Source organism: Triturus cristatus, chromosome 10 (assembly GCF_964204655.1).
Source record: "Triturus cristatus chromosome 10, aTriCri1.1, whole genome shotgun sequence".
In the NCBI taxonomy this organism is placed as follows: Eukaryota; Metazoa; Chordata; class Amphibia; order Caudata; family Salamandridae; genus Triturus; species Triturus cristatus.
In genome coordinates, this window is record NC_140593.1 from 854,245,189 (window position 1) to 854,266,073 (window position 20,885).

Below are 20,885 nucleotides of genomic sequence, written 5' to 3' on the forward strand. Positions count from 1 at the left end.
CCCAAAAATAAATTTTCAGATGAAAAACGATGACCCGTGACCTTCCGAAATTTCTCCAGATGGTCTGAAATGGAAATTTTTTAATGTTAAATTTTTTTACTGTAAATGACTATTCCATGTGAATTATCACTTTTGGAACAAAAATAAGTGTGTTTAGAGTCACTTTAATGCCTGAAATTGGTCGAAATAGAAGCTTCTGAATAGGAGAAAAGGTCTGTAAAAATGGCAATTTTGGTTACATTGTGGCTTTAAAAAGTAGTTATTCAACATTAAACACAATCCAAATGACATTTTGAATAAATTTTTCTACAGTCCAAAAAATCAATTTTCTGATGAAAAACGATGACCCGTGACTTGTCGAAATTTCTCCAGATGGTCAGAAATGGAAATTTTTTAATGTTTAATTTTTTTACTGTAAATGACTATTGCATGTGAATTATCACTTTTGGAACAAAAATAAGTGTCTTTAGAGCCACTTTAATGCCTGAAATTGGTCGAAATAGAAGCTTCTGAATAGGACAAATAGTCTGTAAAAATGGCAATTTTGGTTACATTGAGGCTTTAAAAAGTAGTTATTCAACATTAAACACAATCCAAATGACATTTTGAATCAATTTTTCTACAGTCCAAAAAATCAATTTTCTGATGAAAAACGATGACCCCGTGACCTGTCGATCTTTCTCCAGATGGCCAGAAATTGAAATTTTTTAATGTTTAATTTTTTGACTGTAAATGACTATTGCATGTGAATTATCACTTTTGGAACACAAATAAGTGTGTTTAGAGTCACTTTAATGCCTGAAATTAGTTGAAATAGAAGCTTCTGAATAGGAGAAAAAGTCGGTAAAAATAGCAATATTGGTCACATTGAGGCTTTAAAAAGTAGTTTTTCAACATGAGGTACAGTCCAAATGACATTTTGAATACATTTTTCTACAGTCCAAAAAATCAATTTTCTGATGAAAAACGATGACCCGTGACCTGTCGAAATTTCTCCAGATGGTCAGAAATGGACATTTTTTTATGTTTAATTTTTTTACTGTAAATGACTATTCCATGTGAATTATCAATTTTGGAACAAAAATAAGTGTGTTTAGAGTCACTTTAATGCCTGAAATTGGTCAAAATAGAAGCTTCTGAATAGGAGAAAAAGTCTGTAAAAATGTCAATTTTGGTTACATTGTGGCTTTAAAAAGTAGTTATTCAACATGAGGCACAATCCAAATGACATTTTGAATCAATTTTTCTACAGTCCAAAAAATCAATTTTCTGATGAAAAACGATGACCTGTGACCTGTCGAAATGTCTACAGATGGTCAGAAATGGTAATTTTTTAATGTTTAATTTTTTGACTGTAAATGACTATTCCATGTGAATTATCAATTTTGGAACAAAAATAAGTGTGTTTAGAGTCACTTTATCCCTGAAATTGGTCAAAATAGAAGCTTCTGAATAGCAGAAAAAGTCTATAAAAATGTCAATTTTGGTCACATTGAGGCTTTAAAAAGTAGTTATTCAACATGAGGCACAATCCAAATGACGTTTTGAATCAATTTTTCTACAGTCCAAAAAATCAATTTTCTGATGAAAAACGATGACCCGTGACCTGTCGAAATTTCTCCAGATGGTCAGAAATGGACATTTTTTGATGTTTAATTTTTTGACTGTAAATGACTATTCCATGTGAATTATCACTTTATGACCTAAAATAAGTGTGTTTAGAGTCAATTTAATGCCTGAAATTGGTCGAAATAGAAGCTTCTGAACAGGAGAAAGTCTATAAAAATGGCAATTTTGGTCACGTTGAGGCTTTAAAAAGTAGTTATTCAACATGAGGCACAGTCCAAATGACATTTTCAATAAATTTTTCTACAGTCCAAAAAATCAATTTTCTGATGAAAAACGATGACCCGTGACCTGTCAAAATTTCTCCAGATGGTCAGAAATGGAAATATTTTAATGTTTAATTTTTTTACTGTAAATGACTATTCCATGTTAATTATCAATTTTGGAACAAAAATAAGTGTGTTTAAAGTCAATTTAATGCCTGAAATTGGTCAAAATAAAAGCTTCTTAAAAGGAGAAAAAGTCTATAAAAATGTCAATTTTTGTCACATTGAGGCTTTAAAAGTAGTTATGCCACACGAGGCACAGTCCAAATGACATTTTTAATACATTTTTCTACAGTCCAAAAAATCAATTTTCTGATGAAAAACGATGATCCGTGACCTGTTGATCTTTCTCCAGATGGCCAGAAATGGAAATTTTTTGATGTTTAATTTTTTGACTGTAAATGACAATTCCATGTGAATTATCACTTTTGGACCAAAAATAAGTGTGTTTAGAGTCAATTTAATGCCTGAAATTGGTCGAAATAGAAGCTTCTGAATAGGAGAAAGTCTATAAAAATGTCAATTTTGGTTACATTGAGGCTTTAAAAATAGTTATTCAACATGAGGCACAATCCAAATGACATTTTGAATCAATTTTTCTACAGTCCAAAAAAATCAATTTTCTGATGAAAAACGATGACCCGTGACCTGTCAAAATTTCTCCAGATGGTCACAAATGGAAAATTTTTGATGTTTAATTTTTTGACTGTAAATGACTATTGCATGTGAATTATCACTTTTGGAACAAAAATAAGTGTGTTTAGAGTCAATTTAATGCCTTAAATTGGTCAAAATAAAAGCTTCTGAAAAGGAGAAAAAGTCTATAAAAATGGCAATTTTGGTCACATTGAGACTTTAAAAGTAGTTATTCAACATGAAACACAAGCCAAATGACATTTTGAAACAATTTTTTTACAGTCCAAAAAATCAATTCTCTGATGAAAAACGATGACCCGTGACCTGTCAATTTCTCCAGATGATCAGAAATGGAAATTTTTTAATGTTAAATTTTTTGAGTGTAAATGACCATTCCATGTGAATGATCAATTTTGGAACAAAAATAAGTGTGTTTAGAGTCACTTTAATGCATGAAATTGGTCAAAATAGAAGCTTCTGAATAGGAGAAAAAGTCTATAAAAATGTCAATTTTGGTCACATTCAGGCTTTAAAAGTAGGTATTCAACATGAGGCACAATCCAAATGACATTTTGAATCAATTTTTCTACAGTCCAAAAAATCAATTTTCTGATGAAAAACGATGACCCGTGACCTGTCAAAATTTCTACAGATTGTCAGAAATGGAAATGTTTTAATGTTTTATTTTTTGACTGTAAATGACTATTCCATGTGAATTATCACTTAATGACCTAAAATAAGTGTATTTAGAGTCACTTTAATCCTGAAATTGGTCGAAATAGAAGCTTCTGAATAGGAGAAAAAGTCTGTAAAAATGGCAATTTTGGTCACATTGAGGCTTTAAAAAGTAGTTATTCAACATGACGCACAATCCAAATGACATTTTGAATCAATTTTTCTACGTTCCAAAAAATCTATTTTCTGATGAAAAACGATGATCCGTGACCTGTTGATCTTTCTCCAGATGGCAAGAAATGGAAATTTTTTGATGTTTAATTTTTTGACTGTAAATGACAATTCCATGTGAATTATCACTTTTGGACCTAAAATAAGTGTGTTTAGAGTCAATTTAATGCCTGAAATTGGTCGAAATAGAAGCTTCTGAATAGGAGAAAGTCTATAAAAATGTCAATTTTGGTCACATTGAGGCTTTAAAAGTAGTTATTCAACATGAGGCACAATCCAAATGACATTTTGAATCAATTTTTCTACAGCCAAAAAAAACAATTTTCTGATGAAAAACGATGACCCGTGACCTGTCAAAATTTCTCCAGATGGTCACAAATGGAAAATTTTTGATGTTTAATTTTTTGACTGTAAATGACTATTGCATGTGAATTATCACTTTTGGAACAAAAATAAGTGTATTTAGAGTCAATTTAATGCCTTAAATTGGTCAAAATAAAAGCTTCTGAAAAGGAGAAAAAGTCTATAAAAATGGCAATTTTGGTCACATTGAGGCTTTAAAAGTAGTTATTCAACATGAGGCACAGTCCAAATGACATTTTGAATACATTTTTCTACAGTCCAAAAAATCAATTTTCTGATGAAAAACGATGACCCCGTGACCTGTCGATCTTTCTCCAGATGGCCAGAAATTGAAATTTTTTAATGTTTAATTTTTTGACTGTAAATGACTATTGCATGTGAATTATCACTGTTGGAACACAAATAAGTGTGTTTAGAGTCACTTTAATGCCTGAAATTAGTTGAAATAGAAGCTTCTGAATAGGAGAAAAAGTCGGTAAAAATAGCAATATTGGTCACATTGAGGCTTTAAAAAGTAGTTTTTCAACATGAGGTACAGTCCAAATGACATTTTGAATACATTTTTCTACAGTCCAAAAAATCAATTTTCTGATGAAAAACGATGACCCGTGACCTGTCGAAATTTCTCCAGATGGTCTGAAATGGAAATTTTTTAATGTTTAATTTTTTTACTGTAAATGACTATTCCATGTGAATTATCACTTTTGGAACAAAAATAAGTGTGTTTAGTCACTTTAATGTCTGAAATTGGTCAAAAAAGAAGCTTCTGAATAGGAGAAAAGGTCTGTAAAAATGGCAATTTTGGTTACATTGTGGCTTTAAAAAGTAGTTATTCAACATTAAACACAATCCAAATGACATTTTGAATCAATTTTTCTACAGTCCAAAAAATCAATTTTCTGATGAAAAATGATGACCCGTGACCTGTCGAAATTTCTCCAGATGGTCAGAAATAGAAATTTTTTAATGTTTAATTTTTTTACTGTAAATGACTATTGCATGTGAATTATCACTTTTGGAACAAAAATAAGTGTGTTTAGAGTCACTTTAATGCCTGAAATTGGTCGAAATAGAAGCTTCTGAATAGGAGAAAAAGTCGGTAAAAATGGCTATTTTGGTCACTTTGAGGCTTTAAAAAGTAGTTATTCAACATGACGCACAATCCAAATGACATTTTGAATCAATTTTTCTACAGACTAAAAAATCAATTTTCTGATGAAAAACGATGACCCGTGACCTGTCGAAATTTCTCCAGATGGTCAGAAATGGAAATTTTTTAATGTTTAATTTTTTGACTGTAAATGACTAGTCCATGTGAATTATCACTTTTGGAACAAAAATAAATGTGTTTAGAGTCACTTTAATTCCTAAAATTGGTCGAAATAGAAGCTTCTGAAAAGGAGAAAAAGTCGGTAAAAATAGCAATTTTGGTCACTTTGAGGCTTTAAAAAGTAGTTATTCAACATGACGCACAATCCAAATGACATTTTGAATAAATTTTTCAATAGACTAAAAAATCAATTTTCTGATGAAAAACGATGACCCGTGACCTGTCGAAATTTCTCCAGATGGTCAGAAATGGAAATTTTTTAATGTTTAATTTTTTGACTGTAAATGACTAGTCCATGTGAATTATCACTTTTGGAACAAAAATAAGTGTGTTTAGAGTCACTTTAATGCCTGAAATTGGTCAAAATAGAAGTTTCTGAATAGTCGAAAAAGTCGGTAAAAATGCCAATTTTGGTCACATTGAGGCTTTAAAAAGTAGTTATTCAACATGACGCACAATCCAAATGACATTTTGAATCAATTTTTCTACATTCCAAAAAATCTATTTTCTGATGAAAAACCGATGATCCGTGACCTGTTGATCTTTCTCCAGATGGCCAGAAATGGAAATTTTTTGATGTTTAATTTTTTGACTGTAAATGACTATTCCATGTGAATTATCACTTTTGGACCTGAAATAAGTGTGTTTAGAGTCAATTTAATGCCTGAAATTGGTCGAAATAGAAGTTTCTGAATAGGAGAAAGTCTATAAAAATGTCAATTTTGGTCACATTGAGGCTTTAAAAGTAGTTATTCAACATGAGGCACAATCCAAATGACATTTTGAATCAATTTTTCTACAGTCCAAAAAAATCAATTTTCTGATGAAAAACGATGACCCGTGACCTGTCGAAATTTCTCCAGATGGTCAGAAATGGACATTTTTTTATGTTTAAATTTTTTGACTGTAAATGACTATTGCATGTGAATTATCACTTTTGGAACAAAAATAAGTGTTTAGAGTCACTTTAATGCCTGAAATTGGTCGAAATAGAAGCTTCTGAATAGGCGAAAAATTCGGTAAAAATGCCAATTTTGGTCACATTGAGGCTTTAAAAAGGAGTTATTCAACATGAGGCACAGTCCAAATGACATTTTCAATAAATTTTTCTACAGTCCAAAAATTCACTTTTCTGATGAAAAACGATAACCCGTGACCTGTCGAAATTTCTCTAGATGGTCAGAAATGGACATTTTTTTATGTTTAATTTTTTTACTGTAAATGACTATTCCATGTGAATTATCAATTTTGGAACAAAAATAAGTGTGTTTAGAGTCACTTTAATGCCTGAAATTGGTCAAAATAGAAGCTTCTGAATAGGAGAAAAAGTCTATAAAAATGTCAATTTTGGTCACATTGAGGCTTTAAAAAGTAGTTATTCAACATGAGGCACAATCCAAATGACGTTTTGAATCAATTTTTCTACAGTCCAAAAAATCAATTTTCTGATGAAAAACGATGACCCGTGACCTGTCGAAATTTCTCCAGATGGTCAGAAATGGACATTTTTTGATGTTTAATTTTTTGACTGTAAATGACTATTCCATGTGAATTATCACTTTATGACCTAAAATACGTGTGTTTAGAGTCAATTTAATGCCTGAAATTGGTCGAAATAGAAGCTTCTGAACAGGAGAAAGTCTATAAAAATGGCAATTTTGGTCACATTGAGGCTTTAAAAAGTAGTTATTCAACATGAGGCACAGTCCAAATGACATTTTCAATAAATTTTTCTACAGTCCAAAAAATCAATTTTCTGATGAAAAACGATGACCCGTGACCTGTCAAAATTTCTCCAGATGGTCAGAAATGGAAATTTTTTAATGTTTAATTTATATACTGTAAATGACTATTCCATGTGAATTATCAATTTTGGAACAAAAATAAGTGTGTTTAAAGTCAATTTAATGCCTGAAATTGGTCAAAATAAAAGCTTCTTAAAAGGAGAAAAAGTCTATAAAAATGTCAATTTTTGTCACATTGAGGCTTTAAAAGTAGTTATGCCACACGAGGCACAGTCCAAATGACATTTTTAATACATTTTTCTACAGTCCAAAAAATCAATTTTCTGATGAAAAACGATGATCCGTGACCTGTTGATCTATCTCCAGATGGCCAGAGATAGAAATTTTTTGATGTTTAATTTTTTGACTGTAAATGACTATTCCATGTGAATTATCACTTTTGGACCTAAAATAAGTGTGTTTAGAGTCAATTTAATGCCTGAAATTGGTCGAAATAGAAGCTTCTGAATTGGAGAAAGTCTATAAAAATGTCAATTTTGGTCACATTGAGGCTTTAAAAGTAGTTATTCAACATGAGGCACAATCCAAATGACATTTTGAATCAATTTTTCTACAGTCCAAAAAAATCAATTTTCTGATGAAAAATGATGGCCCGTGACCTGCCAAAATTTCTCCAGATGGTCAGAAATGGACATTTTTTGATGTTTAATTTTTTGACTGTAAATGACTATTCCATGTGAATTATCACTTTATGACCTAAAATAAGTGTGTTTAGAGTCACTTTAATCCTGAAATTGGTTGAAACAGAAGCTTCTGAATAGGAGAAAAAGTCTGTAAAAATTGGCAATTTTGGTCACATTGAGGCTTTAAAAAGTAGTTATTCAACAAGACGCACAATCCAAATGACATTTTGAATCAATTTTTCTACATTCCAAAAAATCTATTTTCTGATGAAAAACGATGATCCGTGACCTGTTTATCTTTCTCCAGATGGCCAGAAATGGAAATTTTTTGATGTTTAATTTTTTGACTGTAAATGACTATTTCATGTGAATTTGTTTAGAGTCACTTTAATGCCTGAAATTGGTCAAAATAGAAGCTTCTGAATAGGAGAAAAAGTCTGTAAAAATGGCAATTTTGGTCACATTGAGGCTTTAAAAGTAGTTATTCAACATGAGGCACAATCCAAATGACATTTTGAATCAATTTTTCTACAGTCCAAAAAAATCAATTTTCTGATGAAAAACCATGACCTGTGACCTGTCGAAATTTCTTCAGATGGTCAGAAATGGTAATTTTTTAATGTTTAATTTTTTGACTGTAAATGACTATTCCATGTGAATTATCACTTTTGGGACAAAAATAAGTGTGTTTAGAGTCACTTTATGCCTGAAATTGGTCAAAATAGAAGCTTCTGAATAGCAGAAAAAGTCTATAAAAATGTCAATTTTGGTCACATTGAGGCTTTAAAAAGTAGTTATTCAACATGAGGCACAATCCAAATGACGTTTTGAATCAATTTTTCTACAGTCCAAAAAATCAATTTTCTGATGAAAAACCATGACCCGTGACCTGTCGAAATTTCTCCAGATGGTCAGAAATGGACATTTTTTGATGTTTAATTTTTTGACTGTAAATGACTATTCCATGTGAATTATCACTTTCTGACCTAAAATAAGTGTGTTTAGAGTCACTTTAATGCCTGAAATTGGTCAAAATAGAAGCTTCTGAATAGGAGAAAAAGTCTATAAAAATGTCAATTTTGGTCACATTGAGGCTTTAAAAAGTAGTTATTCAACATGCGGCACAGTCCAAATGACATTTTCAATAAATTTTTCTACAGTCCCAAAAATGTATTTTCTGATGAAAAACGATGACCCGTGACCTGTCGATCTTTCCCCAGATGGTCAGAAATGGAAAAAGCTAGGCACAAGAGCGACCACTGATGGATGCGGATTACTTTGTTTCGTCTTGCAAAAGTAAAGGAAGTTTCCCACGGCTCGCTGGGTTCAAGGACCGCCTCTTCTTAAGCTTGCATTGAGATAATAAGGTTTTAGAGGGTGCACATAAAAGCAGCTCATGCACAGTGTTTCTGCCCGGTCTCGAACCGGGGACCTTTCGCGTGTTAGGCGCACGTGATGACCACTACACTACAGAAACTCGCTTGCTGTGTTTTACTGTTAGAGCAAGGTTCCTCTCAAGGATTCTCTCTACTTCTATTCTGCTATATCAGCAGCCACTCAGAAAGCGAGGAGCAAGTGTGAAAACTGCAGAGATATCAGCCAACATGCTTGCAATTAGACGTATTAAAAATTGACTTATGCAGGCATCGACAGACAAATATCTGATGCCTAAATGCCAGCAAGTACAGCTTGGGAAAGCATCACCTGGGACACACACAGACTAAGCATGAAGGCAGAAAAAGCATGGTGATCCATGTTTCTTATGAGGTTCAAAATATTTTGTGCAACAATGCGGCGAGTGTAATGAGAAATAGTCAGGCATTGTGAGTTTTGAGTAGGATTCGTATGTTTTCCTCTGAAAAAGGGCTCGTCCGGGATTTGAACCCGGGACCTCTCGCACCCTAAGCGTGAATCATACCCCTAGACCTACGAGCCGAGGCACACAAGAGTCGCCTTTCGCACCGGCTCCGGGGGTTATTGGCAGCGAGTTAGTGAATGCTTCACCCAAAGCAAGCAACTGCACATGCTGCTCTCTTCTGCAATATGTTTGCTGTCTTTTCCATGGCCGTCATCGAACAAGAAATGAAAATGCCTCTATCCTTCAGACATTTTGTTTGTTCTAGGTGTATGCTCTCGGTGAGGTCAATAAAACCATTTCTGCTCTCATGCCTTGCTTTCATGAAGTAGGCCCAACCTTCAGTACACAAGGACGTGCAAACGAATAGCGCAAACTATCGTCACTTCTCTTTTTGAGCTGTCACTGATGCCCCTGGAGCACAGTACATAACGCTGGTGAGGGATAGACAGCTTCCATTATCTCAGCTTTCCTATAAGTTGAGAGAGTAAATGCAAACTGTGTGAAAAACAGAAAGCTGCTGTTTCTGCCCGGTCTCGAACCAGGGACCTTTCGCGTGTAAAGCGAACGTGATAACGACTACACTACAGAAACAGACACGCTTGCAGGAATCTTCTTGGCATGTAGTGGGCTGGAATGCACAGACCAAGGGCCAATGTCCATGAAGCTCAAAATTGGACCCTCCTTACCCGATCTCTTTCTTTGGAAGAAAGGAACGAGGACCACTTTTATTCCAAAAGGCGATTTTAAAACCATACCTGAAACCACTCTAGAAATACACTTTGCATTTAATTTTCCTACACTGATGGTCCACCCCAGAAAAGCAGTTGCAAAGAAGTCCGGCACTGAAATTCTATACGCCAAAAGTGGGAAATAGCGTAGAGGGAAAGGAACTTTCTCACCATACACGGCGTCTTATAGCATTGAAAAGAAGAAATGGCCCTATATAATAAGCAGCCTAAAAATAATTCCACAGCATGGGCTCGTCCGGGATTTGAACCCGGGACCTCTCGCACCCGAAGCGAGAATCATACCCCTACACCAATGAGACTGATTCCCCAGTCGCCATTTTATGTAATTTCTGATGCGTCTTTCAGAAACAAAGCAGGGCTATTTGGCTGCTCTCTCTCTATGTGAACCACACAAAGTCATGTTTTCTCTCAAGGTGTTGTTTTTTTCACTCTTGCAAGGAAGGGATCAGTCGATATCCTAGCTGCCAGAGAACAGAAAAAAGACGCTGATGAGAACTGCAGGCACTTTCTGGCACTTGTACTCCTCTGCAAGTCCTGGACACTTGCCCCATAGACTTCCACCCCAGATGCAAGGGAGGGCCTGCCAATTCTTGCTCCTAAGACAGAGGCATTTGATTCTTGGATTCAAACACGCTCACTCAGCGCTCGATCAGGCTCGATCAGGCGAGATTTATATGAGTGGCTCGCAGGACTGAAACACTAACCTGGGAGCCCCAGGGTGGCTGAATTCCCAGGATGGCCATTTTTGGGCAAGTCACCTCCTTTCCTCCTGCCTCAATCTAGAATTGGCTGCAAATCACAAGATAGAGTTCAATGTCCGTGTGTACTGCCTACTCCCAGCTACCTCTCTGTCTTCCTTATGTAAATTAAAATTCGCAAGGGGGGACCAATGACAATCTGCTCCTCCCACATAACCAGGAAGCCCTGTTGAACATGTCTGCCTGTGTTGTTGCAGGGACAGTGCCTTCTCCGCCCAAAAGGTGGCAGGAGAGCCTCACAACAAAGATGGGATCAACTGCTTAATGAGAAACCAGCACGGCAGTTTGTGTGATGGAGTGCAAATTTAACAGAAGGTGTGCCTGAGGTGTCCCTTCCAGGAATACATGGAATTGTGATTGAGGGCCCAGCCTGATCGTTGGTGGATTTCTCGTCATATGTTACAGGTCCGTGCAAAGATTGTGGTGTGTGGGGAATGCACTGCAAAAAACAGGACGATTTAAGGGTGTAAAAGAAACCTGTCAGAAGTGGGATTTGAACCCACGCCTCCATGAGGAGACCAGAAGTCTCAGTTGCACTGAAGATCAAGCTCTCTTGAGTCTGGCGCCTTAGACCACTCGGCCATCCTGACAGCCCTGGGTGTGCACAGATCTGACTCTTCTGACTGCACCTGCCAATGTTTGCACTTACCACGTTCACAGCAATGTCACAAGTGTAAAGACCCCACAATACAACATGGCATGACAAAAAAAAAGCTAGGCACAAGAGCGACCACTGATGGATGCGGATTACTTTGTTTCGTCTTGCAAAAGTAAAGGAAGTTTCCCACGGCTCGCTGGGTTCAAGGACCGCCTCTTCTTAAGCTTGCATTGAGATAATAAGGTTGTAGAGGGTGCACATAAAAGCAGCTCATGCACAGTGTTTCTGCCCGGTCTCGAACCGGGGACCTTTCGTGTGTTAGGCGAACTTGATGACCACTACACTATAGAAACTCACTTGCTGTGTTTTACTGTTAGAGCAAGGTTCCTCTCAAGGATTCTCTCTTCTTCTATTCTGCTGTATCAGCAGCCTCTCAGAAAGCGAGGAGCAAGTGTGAAAACTGCAGAGATATCAGCCAACATGCTTGCAATTAGACGTATTAAAAATTGACTTATGCAGGCATCGACAGACAAATATCTGATGCCTAAATGTCAGCAAGTACAGCTTGGGAAAGCATCACCTGGGACACACACAGACTAAGCATGAAGGCAGAAAAAGCATGGTGATCCATGTTTCTTATGAGGTTCAAAATATTTTGTGCAACAATGCGGCAAGTGTAATGAGAAATAGTCAGGCATTGTGAGTTTTGAGTAGGATTCGTATGTTTTCCTCTGAAAAAGGGCTCGTCCGGGATTTGAACCCGGGACCTCTCGCACCCTAAGCGTGAATCATACCCCTAGACCTACGAGCCGAGGAACACAAGAGTCGCCTTTCGCACCGGCTCAGGGGGTTATTGGCAGCGAGTTAGTGAATGCTTCACCCAAAGCAAGCAACTGCACATGCTGCTCTCTTCTGCAATATGGTTGCTGTCTTTTCCACGGCCGTCATCGAACAAGAAATGAAAATGCCTCTATCCTTCAGACATTTTGTTTGTTCTAGGTGTATGCTCTCGGTGAGGTCAATAAAACCATTTCTGCTCTCATGCCTTGCTTTCATGAAGTAGGCCCAACCTTCAGTACACAAGGACGTGCAAACGAATAGCGCAAACTATCGTCACTTCTCTTTTTGAGCTGTCACTGATGCCCCTGGAGCACAGTACATCACGCTGGTGAGGGATAGACAGGTTCCATTATCTCAGCTTTCCTATAAGTTGAGAGAGTAAATGCAAACTGTGTGAAAAACAGAAAGCTGCTGTTTCTGCCCGGTCTCGAACCAGGGACCTTTCGCGTGTAAAGCGAACGTGATAACCACTACACTACAGAAACAGACACGCTTGCAGGAATCTTCTTGGCATGTAGTGGGTTGGAATGCACAGACCAAGGGCCAATGTCCATGAAGCTCAAAGTTGGACCCTCCTTACCCGATCTCTTTCTTTGGAAGAAAGGAACGAGGACCACTTTTATTCCAAAAGGCGATTTTAAAACCATACCTGAAACCACACTAGAAAAACACTTTGCATTTAATTTTCCTACACTGATGGTCCACCCCAGAAAAGCAGTTGCAAAGAAGTCCGGCACTGAAATTCTATACGCCAAAAGTGGGAAATAGCGTAGAGGGAAAGGAACTTTCTCACCATACACGGCGTCTTATAGCATTGAAAAGAAGAAATGGCCCTATAAAATAAGCAGCCTAAAAATAATTCCACAACATGGGCTCGTCCGGTATTTGAACCTGGGACCTCTCGCACCCGAAGCGAGATACATACCCCTTGACCAACGAGCCTGATTCCCCAGTCGGCATTTTAAGCAATTTCTGATGCGTCTTTCAGAAACAAAGCAGGGCTATTTGGCTGCTCTCTCTCTATGTGAACCACACAAAGTCATGTTTTCTCTCAAGGTGTTGTTTTTTTCACTCTTGCAAGGAAGGGATCAGTCGATATCCTAGCTGCCAGAGAACAGAAAAAAGACGCTGATGAGAACTGCAGGCACTTTCTGGCACTTGTACTCCTCTGCAAGTCCTGGACACTTGCCCCATAGACTTCCACCCCAGATGCAAGGGAGGGCCTGCCAATTCTTGCTCCTAAGACAGAGGCATTTGATTCTTGGATTCAAACACGCTCACTCAGCGCTCGATCAGGCTCGATCAGGTGAGATTTATATGAGTGGCTCGCAGGACTGAAACACTAACCTGGGAGCCCCAGGGTGGCTGAATTCCCAGGATGGCCATTTTTGGGCAAGTCACCTCCTTTTCTCCTGCCTCAATCTAGAATTGGCTGCAAATCACAAGATAGAGTTCAATGTCCGTGTGTACTGCCTACTCCCAGCTACCTCTCTGTCTTCCTTATGTAAATTAAAATTCGCAAGGGGGGACCAATGACAATCTGCTCCTCCCACATAACCAGGAAGCCCTGTTGAACATGTCTGCCTGTGTTGTTGCAGGGACAGTGCCTTCTCCGCCCAAAAGGTGGCAGGAGAGCCTCACAACAAAGATGGGATCAACTGCTTAGTGAGAAACCAGCACGGCAGTTTGTGTGATGGAGTGCAAATTTAACAGAAGGTGTGCCTGAGGTGTCCCTTCCAGGAATACATGGAATTGTGATTGAGGGCCCAGCCTGATCGTCGGTGGATTTCTCGTCATATGTTACAGGTCCGTGCAAAGATTGTGGTGTGTGGGGAATGCACTGCAAAAAACAGGACGATTTAAGGGTGTAAAAGAAACTTGTCAGAAGTGGGATTTGAACCCACGCCTCCATGAGGAGACCAGAAGTCTCAGTTGCACTGAAGATCAAGCTCTCTTGAGTCTGGCGCCTTAGACCACTCGGCCATCCTGACAGCCTTGGGTGTGCACAGATCTGACTCTTCTGACTGCACTTGCCAATGTTTGCACTTACAACGTTCACAGCAATGTCACAAGTGTAAAGACCCCACAATACAACATGGCATGACAAAAAAAAGCTAGGCACAAGAGCGACCACTGATGGATGCGGATTACTTTGTTTCGTCTTGCAAAAGTAAAGGAAGTTTCCCACGGCTCGCTGGGTTCAAGGACCGCCTCTTCTTAAGCTTGCATTGAGATAATAAGGTTTTAGAGGGTGCACATAAAAGCAGCTCATGCACAGTGTTTCTGCCCGGTCTCGAACTGGGGACCTTTCGCATGTTAGGCGAACGTGATGACCACTACACTACAGAAACTCACTTGCTGTGTTTTACTGTTAGAGCAAGGTTCCTCTCAAGGATTCTCTCTACTTCTATTCTGCTGTATCAGCAGCCACTCAGAAAGCGAGGAGCAAGTGTGAAAACTGCAGAGATATCAGCCAACATGCTTGCAATTAGACGTGTTAAAAATTGACTTCTGCAGGCATCGACAGACAAATATCTGATGCCTAAATGCCAGCAAGTACAGCTTGGGAAAGCATCACCTGGGACACACACAGACTAAGCATGAAGGCAGAAAAAGCATGGTGATCCATGTTTCTTATGAGGTTCAAAATATTTTGTGCAACAATGCGGCGAGTGTAATGAGAAATAGTCAGGCATTGTGAGTTTTGAGTAGGATTCGTATGTTTTCCTCTGAAAAAGGACTCGTCCGGGATTTGAACCCGGGACCTCTCGCACCCTAAGCGTGAATCATACCCCTAGACCTACGAGCCGAGGCACACAAGAGTCGCCTTTCGCACCGGCTCCGGGGGTTATTGGCAGCGAGTTAGTGAATGCTTCACCCAAAGCAAGCAACTGCACATGCTGCTCTCTTCTGCAATATGGTTGCTGTCTTTTCCATGGCCGTCATCGAACAAGAAATGAAAATGCCTCTATCCTTCAGACATTTTGTTTGTTCTAGGTGTATGCTCTCGGTGAGGTCAATAAAACCATTTCTGCTCTCATGCCTTGCTTTCATGAAGTAGGCCCAACCTTCAGTACACAAGGACGTGCAAACGAATAGCGCAAACTATCGTCACTTCTCTTTTTGAGCTGTCACTGATGCCCCTGGAGCACAGTACATCACGCTGGTGAGGGATAGACAGCTTCCATTATCTCAGCTTTCCTATAAGTTGAGAGAGTAAATGCAAACTGTGTGAAAAACAGAAAGCTGCTGTTTCTGCCCGGTCTCGAACCAGGGACCTTTCGCGTGTAAAGCGAACGTGATAACCACTACACTACAGAAACAGACACGCTTGCAGGAATCTTCTTGGCATGTAGTGGGCTGGAATGCACAGACCAAGGGCCAATGTCCATGAAGCTCAAAGTTGGACCCTCCTTACCCGATCTCTTTCTTTGGAAGAAAGGAACGAGGACCACTTTTATTCCAAAAGGCGATTTTAAAACCATACCTGAAACCACACTAGAAAAACACTTTGCATTTAATTTTCCTACACTGATGGTCCACCCCAGAAAAGCAGTTGCAAAGAAGTCCGGCACTGAAATTCTATACGCCAAAAGTGGGAAATAGCGTAGAGGGAAAGGAACTTTCTCACCATACACGGCGTCTTATAGCATTGAAAAGAAGAAATGGCCCTATATAATAAGCAGCCTAAAAATAATTCCACAGCATGGGCTCGTCCGGGATTTGAACCCGGGACCTCTCGCACCCGAAGCGAGAATCATACGCCTTGACCAATGAGCCTGATTCCCCAGTCGGCATTTTAAGCAATTTCTGATGCGTCTTTCAGAAACAAAGCAGGGCTATTTGGCTGCTCTCTCTCTATGTGAACCACACAAATTCATATTTTCTCTCAAGGTGTTGTTTTTTTCACTCTTGCAAGGAAGGGATCAGTCGATATCCTAGCTGCCAGAGAGCAGAAAAAAGGCGCTGATGAGAACTGCAGGCACTTTCTGGCACTTGTACTCCTCTGCAAGTCCTGGACACTTGCCCCATAGACTTCCACCCCAGATGCAAGGGAGGGCCTGCCAATTCTTGCTCCTAAGACAGAGGCATTTGATTCTTGGATTCAAACACGCTCACTCAGCGCTCGATCAGGCTCGATCAGGCGAGATTTATATGAGTGGCTCGCAGGACTGAAACACTAACCTGGGAGCCCCAGGGTGGCTGAATTCCCAGGATGGCCATTTTTGGGCAAGTCACCTCCTTTCCTCCTGCCTCAATCTAGAATTGGCTGCAAATCACAAGATAGAGTTCAATGTCCGTGTGTACTGCCTACTCCCAGCTACCTCTCTGTCTTCCTTATGTAAATTAAAATTCGCAAGGGGGGACCAATGACAATCTGCTCCTCCCACATAACCAGGAAGCCCTGTTGAACATGTCTGCCTGTGTTGTTGCAGGGACAGTGCCTTCTCCGCCCAAAAGGTGGCAGGAGAGCCTCACAACAAAGATGGGATCAACTGCTTAATGAGAAACCAGAACGGCAGTTTGTGTGATGGAGTGCAAATTTAACGGAAGGTGTGCCTGAGGTATCCCTTCCAGGAATACATGGAATTGTGATTGAGGGCCCAGCCTGATCCTTGGTGGATTTCTCGTCATATGTTACAGGTCCGTGCAAAGATTGTGGTGTGTGGGGAATGCACTGCAAAAAACAGGACGATTTAAGGGTGTAAAAGAAACCTGTCAGAAGTGGGATTTGAACCCACGCCTCCATGAGGAGACCAGAAGTCTCAGTTGCACTGAAGATCAAGCTCTCTTGAGTGTGGCGCCTTAGACCACTCGGCCATCCTAACAGCCCTGGGTGTGCACAGATCTGACTCTTCTGACTGCAGCTGCCAATGTTTGCACTTACAACGTTCAAAGCAATGTCACAAGTGTAAAGACCCCACAAAACAACATGGCATGACAAAAAAAAGCTAGGCACAAGAGCGACCACTGATGGATGCGGATTACTTTGTTTCGTCTTGCAAAAGTAAAGGAAGTTTCCCACGGCTCGCTGGGTTCAAGGACCGCCTCTTCTTAAGCTTGCATTGAGATAATAAGGTTTTAGAGGGTGCACATAAAAGCAGCTCATGCACAGTGTTTCTGCCCGGTCTCGAACCAGGGATCTTTCGCGTGTTAGGCGAACGTGATGACCACTACACTACAGAAACTCACTTGCTGTGTTTTACTGTTAGAGCAAGGTTCCTCTCAAGGATTCTCTCTACTTCTATTCTGCTGTATCAGCAGCCACTCAGAAAGCGAGGAGCAAGTGTGAAAACTGCAGAGATATCAGCCAACATGCTTGCAATTAGACGTATTAAAAATTGACTTATGCAGGCATCGACAGACAAATATCTGATGCCTAAATGCCAGCAAGTACAGCTTGGGAAAGCATCACCTGGGACACACACAGACTAAGCATGAAGGCAGAAAAAGTATGGTGATCCATGTTTCTTATGAGGTTCAAAATATTTTGTGCAACAATGCGGCGAGTGTAATGAGAAATAGTCAGGCATTGTGAGTTTTGAGTAGGATTCGTATGTTTTCCTCTGAAAAAGGGCTCGTCCGAGATTTGAACCCGGGACCTCTCGCACCCTAAGCGTGAATCATACCCCTAGACCTACGTGCCGAGGCACACAAGAGTCGCCTTTCGCACCGGCTCCGGGGGTTATTAGCAGCGAGTTAGTGAATGCTTCACCCAAAGCAAGCAACTGCACATGCTGCTCTCTTCTGCAATATGGTTGCTGTCTTTTCCATGGCCGTCATCGAACAAGAAATGAAAATGCCTCTATCCTTCAGACATTTTGTTTGTTCTAGGTGTATGCTCTCGGTGAGGTCAATAAAACCATTTCTGCTCTCATGCCTTGCTTTCATGAAGTAGGCCCAACCTTCAGTACACAAGGACGTGCAAACGAATAGCGAAAACTATCGTCACTTCTCTTTTTGAGCTGTCACTGATGCCCCTGGAGCACAGTACATCACGCTGGTGAGGGATAGACAGCTTCCATTATCTCAGCTTTCCTATAAGTTGAGAGAGTAAATGCAAACTGTGTGAAAAACAGAAAGCTGCTGTTTCTGCCCGGTCTCGAACCAGGGACCTTTCGCGTGTAAAGCGAACGTGATAACCACTACACTACAGAAACAGACACGCTTGCAGGAATATTCTTGGCATGTAGTGGGCTGGAATGCACAGACCAAGGGCCAATGTCCATGAAGCTCAAAGTTGGACCCTCCTTACCCGATCTCTTTCTTTGGAAGAAAGGAACGAGGACCACTTTTATTCCAAAAGGCGATTTTAAAACCATACCTGAAACCACACTAGAAAAACACTTTGCATTTAATTTTCCTACACTGATGGTCCACCCCAGAAAAGCAGTTGCAAAGAAGTCCGGCACTGAAATTCTATACGCCAAAAGTGGGAAATAGCGTAGAGGGAAAGGAACTTTCTCACCATACACGGCGTCTTATAGCATTGAAAAGAAGAAATGGCCCTATATAATAAGCAGCCTAAAAATAATTCCACAGCATGGGCTCGTCCGGGATTTGAACCCGGGACCTCTCGCACCCGAAGCGAGAATCATACCCCTAGACCAACGAGCCTGATTCCCCAGTCGGCATTTTATGCAATTTCTGATGCGTCTTTCAGAAACAAAGCAGGGCTATTTGGCTGCTCTCTCTCTATGTGAACCACACAAAGTCATGTTTTCTCTCAAGGTGTTGTTTTTTTCACTCTTGCAAGGAAGGGATCAGTCGATATCCTAGCTGCCAGAGAACAGAAAAAAGACGCTGATGAGAACTGCAGGCACTTTCTGGCACTTGTACTCCTCTGCAAGTCCTGGAAACTTGCCCCATAGACTTCCACCCCAGATGCAAGGGAGGGCCTGCCAATTCTTGCTCCTAAGACAGAGGCATTTGATTCTTGGATTCAAACACGCTCACTCAGCGCTCGATCAGGCTCGATCAGGCGAGATTTATATGAGTGGCTCGCAGGACTGAAACACTAACCTGGGAGCCCCAGGGTGGCTGAATTCCCAGGATGGCCATTTTTGGGCAAGTCACCTCCTTTCCTCCTGCCTCAATCTAGAATTGGCTGCAAATCACAAGATAGAGTTCAATGTCCGTGTGTACTGCCGACTCCCAGCTACCTCTCTGTCTTCCTTATGTAAATTAAAATTCGCAAGGGGGGACCAATGACAATCTGCTCCTCCCACATAACCAGGAAGCCCTGTTGAACATGTCTGCCTGTGTTGTTGCAGGGACAGTGCCTTCTCCGCCAAAAAAGGTGGCAGGAGAGCCTCACAACAAAGATGGGATCAACTGCTTAATGAGAAACCAGCACGGCAGTTTGTGTGATGGAGTGCAAATTTAACAGAAGGTGTGCCTGAGGTGTCCCTTCCAGGAATACATGGAATTGTGATTGAGGGCCCAGCCTGATCGTTGGTGGATTTCTCGTCATATGTTACAGGTCCGTGCAAAGATTGTGGTGTGTGGGGAATGCACTGCAAAAAACAGGACGATTTAAGGGTGTAAAAGAAACCTGTCAGAAGTGGGATTTGAACCCACGCCTCCATGAGGAGACCAGAAGTCTCAGTTGCACTGAAGATCAAGCTCTCTTGAGTGTGGCGCCTTAGACCACTCGGCCATCCTGACAGCCCTGGGTGTGCACAGATCTGACTCTTCTGACTGCACCTGCCAATGTTTGCACTTACAACGTTCACAGCAATGTCACAAGTGTAAAGACCCCACAATACAACATGGCATGACAAAAAAAAAGCTAGGCACAAGAGCGACCACTGATGGGTGCGGATTACTTTGTTTCGTCTTGCAAAAGTAAAGGAAGTTTCCCACGGCTCGCTGGGTTCAAGGACCGCCTCTTCTTAAGCTTGCATTGAGATAATAAGGTTGTAGAGGGTGCACATAAAAGCAGCTCATGCACAGTGTTTCTGCCCGGTCTCGAACCTGGGACCTTTCGCGTGTTAGGCGAACGTGATGACCACTACACTACAGAAACTCACTTGCTGTGTTTTACTGTTAGAGCAAGGTTCCTCTCAATGATTCTCTCTACTTCTATTCTGCTGTATCAGCAGCCACTCAGAAAGCGAGGAGCAAGTGTGAAAACTGCAGAGATATCAGCCAACATGCTTGCAATTAGACGTATTAAAAATTGACTTATGCAGGCATCGACAGACAAATATCTGATGCCTAAATGCCAGCAAGTACAGCTTGGGAAAGCATCACCTGGGACACACACAGACTAAGCATGAAGGCAGAAAAAGCATGGTGATCCATGTTTTTTATGAGGTTCAAAATATTTTGTGCAACAATGCGGCGAGTGTAATGAGAAATAGTCAGGCATTGTGAGTTTTGAGTAGGATTCGTATGTTTACCTCTGAAAAAGGGCTCGTCCGGGATTTGAACCCAAGAACTCTCGCACCCTAAGTGTGAATCATACCCCTAGACCTACGAGCCGAGGCACACAAGAGTCGCCTTTCGCACCGGCTCCGGGGGT

The 20,885-nt window shown here is 40.3% G+C and overlaps 7 non-coding genes across 7 annotated transcripts; all 7 read right to left on the bottom strand.

The window, feature by feature from the left end:
- Positions 1-11,398: 11,398 nt before the first annotated feature.
- Positions 11,399-11,510, bottom strand: TRNAL-CAA (transfer RNA leucine (anticodon CAA)). Its single transcript has 2 exons — positions 11,473-11,510; positions 11,399-11,444 (listed from the first exon to the last, which is right to left on the bottom strand). It is a non-coding gene; the product is annotated as a tRNA-Leu (tRNA).
- Positions 11,511-12,770: 1,260 nt separating this feature from the next.
- TRNAV-UAC (transfer RNA valine (anticodon UAC)) lies at positions 12,771-12,843 on the bottom strand. Its single transcript has one exon. It is a non-coding gene; the product is annotated as a tRNA-Val (tRNA).
- A 1,394-nt stretch (positions 12,844-14,237) lies between these two features.
- On the bottom strand, positions 14,238-14,349 carry TRNAL-CAA (transfer RNA leucine (anticodon CAA)). Its single transcript has 2 exons — positions 14,312-14,349; positions 14,238-14,283 (listed from the first exon to the last, which is right to left on the bottom strand). It is a non-coding gene; the product is annotated as a tRNA-Leu (tRNA).
- Positions 14,350-15,608: 1,259 nt separating this feature from the next.
- TRNAV-UAC (transfer RNA valine (anticodon UAC)) lies at positions 15,609-15,681 on the bottom strand. The gene has a single exon. It is a non-coding gene; the product is annotated as a tRNA-Val (tRNA).
- A 1,793-nt stretch (positions 15,682-17,474) lies between these two features.
- Positions 17,475-17,547, bottom strand: TRNAV-AAC (transfer RNA valine (anticodon AAC)). Its single transcript has one exon. It is a non-coding gene; the product is annotated as a tRNA-Val (tRNA).
- Positions 17,548-18,446: 899 nt separating this feature from the next.
- On the bottom strand, positions 18,447-18,519 carry TRNAV-UAC (transfer RNA valine (anticodon UAC)). Its single transcript has one exon. It is a non-coding gene; the product is annotated as a tRNA-Val (tRNA).
- A 385-nt stretch (positions 18,520-18,904) lies between these two features.
- TRNAP-CGG (transfer RNA proline (anticodon CGG)) lies at positions 18,905-18,976 on the bottom strand. The gene has a single exon. It is a non-coding gene; the product is annotated as a tRNA-Pro (tRNA).
- Positions 18,977-20,885: the final 1,909 nt, after the last annotated feature.